We start from the raw sequence: 5,016 nt of genomic DNA, 5'->3' as shown, positions 1-5,016 counted from the left end.
TCTAGCAGCCTACTCTTTTTCATCCTGAAGTGAGGAATGCCACTTCCCACTCAACTCTACCACACACAGAGAGAGCTTGCCATCACATCACCACTGCACCAGGAAGAGCGAGCTGCAAGCCAGTCCTCTTCTCTTAAATATGAGTGGCCAGCCAATGATCACCAGGCACATAAAGTACACCAGCTGCCTGAGGAGAAAGATGACAATACCAAACAAAATGACTGGTCGCACAGGAAAGTTCACTAATTAGACAGTATTTTTATTATTTTACATAGATAGTTTTTGTTTGGGTTTGCCTACATGTTCTTTCTAAGCTACCCAGTATAGGGTATTTTGTTACAGCAGCTCAAACAAAGACAGGCAGTAATATGGTTTAGCTGTGTCCCCACCCGAAATATCACCTTGAATTGTAATCCAACTTGTAATCCCTATGTGTTGTGAGAGGAACCTCATGGGAGGTGATTACATCATGGAGGCGGTTCCCCCGTGCTGTTCTCATGATAGTGAGTGAGTTCTCATGAGATCTGATGGTTTTATAAGGAGATTTTCCCCCATTCACTCTGCAGGTCTGTCTCCTGCCACCATGTGAAGAAGGGATGTGTTTGCTTCCCCTTCTGCCATGACTGTAAGTTTCCTGAGGCCTCCCCAGCCATGCTGAACTGTGAGTCAACTAAACCTCTTTCCTTTATAAATTACCCAATCCCAGGTATTTCTTCATAGCAGCACGAGAACAAACTAATACAGGCAGCTATTACTGATATTTCAGATTTACTACAGAAAAACACACTTGTCATGTATTGGCAGAACTCAGTGTATTAAGTACTTACTTTCTGTATATTGGATATTAACTTTTAAGAAGATTATATATTAGAATTTAACTTTTCATTGTTATCATTCATTGGTTCATTCAACAATATTCAGTAGTTGTCCATTATATACAAAGCCACGGCATAGATACACAATGTAACCTTAAAAAATGTACAGATTACCCTGATATGTTCCAGGAGGAATTTTTAAAGGGTGCAGCCTGCTAAAAAAATAGTTGGGCAGTTCTTCAAAAGGTTAATCATATAAGTTACTATACGACCCAATAATTCTACTCCCAGGAATATGTCAAGAGAAACAAAACCATACGTATATTCAAAAATTTGTACTTTTATGCCAGCATTATTCATAATAGCAAAAAAGTGGAAAAATTTCAAATGTCCATCAACTGATGAATGGATAAATAAAATGTGGTGTATTCACACAATGGATACTTGGTGACAGAAAGAAGTGAAGTACTAATGCCTGATACAACATGGATGAACCTTGAAAATATTTTGCTAAGTTAAACAACGTATTGTATGATTCTATTCACATGAAATATCCAGAACAGGTAAAAAATAGACACAGAAATTAGATTAGTATGTGCCAGGACTGAGTCAAGGAGTCCATTCCCTTACATTCAAGTGTCTCTTGAGATCAGCACAAGAATGAAATTAAGAAATTCTATGTCGTGAGATCATTAATGCAAAATGTCAGTGAATCATAATGTTGAATTGCGTAAGTGGGGCAAGATTTTAATGTCCCAAAGGTTATTTTCCATCCATCAAATAAAAGGAAAGCACTAGTATTCTTTTTGCTTTGTTAAATTATTATCCTTTTGTTCTTTTATTTGTATTATATGAAACCTCAATAAAATACAAAGTCTAATCAGTCTTCACAGATAAAAAATATTTTCTTCCATCTGAAAATACACCAAAACAAAAAAGCAGGGTGTGAACAAATAGATATATTAAGATTGGCAGAATTGTTGATAATTGTTGGAAGTTGGGTGATATGGTTTGGCTGTATCTCATCTTGAATTGCAATCCCCATAATCCCAATAACGCCCATGTGTCAAGGGTGGGACCAGGTGGAGGTAACGGGATCATGGGGGCGGTTTCCCCCATGCTGTTCTTGTGATAGTGAGTGAATCTCATGAGATCTGATGGTTTTATAAGTGTCTGGAATTTTCCCTTCTTGAACTCACTCCATCCTGCTGCCCTGTGAAGAACATGCCCACTTCTTTTTTCTCCACGATTGTAAATTTCCTGAGGCCTCCCCAGCCATGCAGAACTGTGAGTTAAATTACCCAGTCTTGAGTATTTCTTCATAGCAGTGTGAGAACTGACTCATACAGGGGATGAATATGTAGAATACTTGATGCTGTTCACTCTATTTTCGGTATTTTGGATATGTTCATTTAAGACAAATAATAAGTAATTCTTTTTTTTTTTTTTTTTTTTTTTTTTGTTGAGACGGAGTCTCGCTCTGTAGCCCAGGCTGGAGTGCAGTGGCTGGATCTCAGCTCACTGCAAGCTCCGCCTCCTGGGTTCACGCCATTCTCCTGCCTCAGCCTCCCAAGTAGCTGGGACCACAGGTGCCCGCCACCTCGCCCGGCTAATTTTTTGTATTTTTTAGTAGAGACGGGGTTTCACCGTGTTAGCCAGCATGGTCTCGATCTCCTGACCTCGTGATCCGCCTGTCTCGGCCTCCCAAAGTGCTGGGATTACACGCTTGAGCCACCGCGCCCAGCCAAGTAATTCTTATAATAGATGTTTGTGAAGTTTTTCCCTCAGCTTCAAAAGACAAAAACCTCATATTCCTGATCTACAATTGAGGAATGTGGGAGACAGATCACATAACAGAGGTTTTATAAAGTGAGAATGGCAGAATGCCCCCCAAAGATATTCATGCCCTAAATCCTGAGACCAATAAATATGTTACCTTGCATGGCAAAAGGGTCTTGGAATATGTAATTAAGGTTATAGGACTTAAAATAGGAATTGTACCTTTTATTACCAAGGGGGACACATTCTAATCATGTAATCCCTTAAAAGCAGAGAACTTTCTTCAGGTGCAGGCAGAAGAGGTGCAGTAGAAGGAGAAGCAAAGGAGATTCCAAGTGTGAGAATGACTCAAAGCACACTAGCTTATCTGGAGATGGAGGAATTCAGGCGACCTTATATCCCTGAGAGAGGCTCTTGGTTCACAGCCTACAAGGAAGCAGAGACCTCACCTCTGAAGCCCAAATACCTGGATTCTGACAGCCAACTTGAAGGAACTTGGAAGAAGATTCTCCCTCAGAGCCTCAAAATACTAGTCCAGCTTGCCAACAACTTGATTTCAGCCTATAAAACTAGGCCAGAGAAAACAGCTGAGCTCACCCGACTTCTGAGCTACAGAACTGTGAGATAATAAATTTGATTGGTTTAAGTAGCCAAGTTTGTGGTAATTATAAGGTAGCAATAGGTCATAAATACATCACACTTTACATCAAAAGACCCAATTTGCTGAACAATGTTTAAAAACATTTATTCCTAACTCAGAAGGCAGGGCAATGAGAAATTTTTATATTCTAATATTTTACCTGTCACACTGGGAAATATATAAAAAGAAGTTGTGGTAGCAAAATTCATTGCTTCATGGTATTTACCATGATATTTCAAAAGAACAAGCTAACCAAACATTTTTCTAAATGCTACAATCTGACAAAATCATAAATATAATCAGATCCTGGCTGGATTTAACCACATATAGTGAGAGTTGGATTTGAGTGAACATACTCTAAGGTAGCTCAGATGAGAAACTTCTTGTCATTATAATTTGTTGTTATTTACTTTCTGTCATTATAACCTCTGTTTAAAGAACCTGATTTTTAAAATCTTGGTTTAGATAAGCAAAAATAATATCTAGAGTAGGTAAACCTTCAGAAAAATGAAAGCATTCATGAGCCCCTCGTGGGCATATAAATTGGTCCAAAGTTTAGGGAGAGTCATTGGTGATACACTTTAGAAGTCAGGATAACGTACTTGACTTCTGATCTAAAATTCCACACCTATTTTTTTTAGTACTGTATTTTATTTGACTCATTTATTCAATAAATTGTTATTGAATGTCCATCTTACATCAAGTATTTTTTATTCAGATTAAAAATACAGAGATCAATAAGATAGTAATCCTGCCCCCAAGGAGCTCACACACAGTTTAATGGAGATATTACCTGTTTTATATACTTTAAGTTCTGGGATACATGTGCAGCACGTGCATGTTTGTTACATAGGTATACACGTGCCATGGTGGTTTGCCACACCCATCAACTTGTCATCTACATTAGGTATTTCTTCTAGTGCTATCTGTCCCCTAGCACCCACCCCCAGTCAGGCCCCAGTGTGTGATGTTCCACTCCCTGTGTCCATGTGTTCTCATTGTTCAGCTCCCACTTATGAATGAGAACATGTGGTGTTTGGTTTTCTGTTCCTGTGTTAGTTTGCTAAGAATGACGGTTTCCAGCTTTATCTATGTCACTGCAAAGGACATGAACTCATCCTTTTTTATGGCTGCATAGTATTCCATGGTCTACACCTATTTTTTAAGGAAATAATTATAGTAGTGTTCTTCAACCCAGTAACTCCACATTAACATACTAAGGAAATAATGTTAGATGTAGCTTACATAAAAATAAATATTAAAATATAAAAACTAGGCTATAAAAATTGTTATCATAGCAGAGTATACACCAGCAAAATTGCTAACAACCTAAACGTTCAGCAAAAATGATAAGGTACACCCACATAATGAAATGCTGTAAAGTCAATTAAAAGTATGTTGTCGATAGGTACTGATTAACATGTAAAAGGTTTTTTTTTTTTTCACATCAGATGGTTAATGTGCTAACGTTTGAGTGAGGTACATCTCACACATGAGTGGGAAGACTCAAGCATCACACTTATGAACTACAAAAGGATCAACATGTAAAAGTAAAACACATCAACAACAAAATAGTATTACAGTGAAGCATCTGAAAGCATATGCACCAAAATGTAGTTTTTTTCTGTCAGTCTGCATCCTTTGACATTTCCATGATGATTATAAGCTTAGTAATAATAAACAAAAATTTTATTTTTAAGAAGTGAAGTTTATATTTCTGTGCTTTTATATAAATTTCCAGAAAGTTGTTTATCCAATCAGAACAAAAACGATTGTTTATAT

The 5,016-nt window shown here is 37.6% G+C and overlaps 1 pseudogene; it reads right to left on the bottom strand.

The window, feature by feature from the left end:
• Positions 1–4,679: 4,679 nt before the first annotated feature.
• On the bottom strand, positions 4,680–4,772 carry LOC112621991 (annotated as a pseudogene).
• Positions 4,773–5,016: the final 244 nt, after the last annotated feature.

The sequence above is a fragment of the Theropithecus gelada genome, chromosome 3 (genome assembly GCF_003255815.1).
Source record: "Theropithecus gelada isolate Dixy chromosome 3, Tgel_1.0, whole genome shotgun sequence".
In the NCBI taxonomy this organism is placed as follows: domain Eukaryota; kingdom Metazoa; phylum Chordata; class Mammalia; order Primates; family Cercopithecidae; genus Theropithecus; species Theropithecus gelada.
The sequence above is the reverse complement of the archived record's forward strand: the minus strand, read 5'-3'. Positions and strand labels throughout refer to the sequence as shown.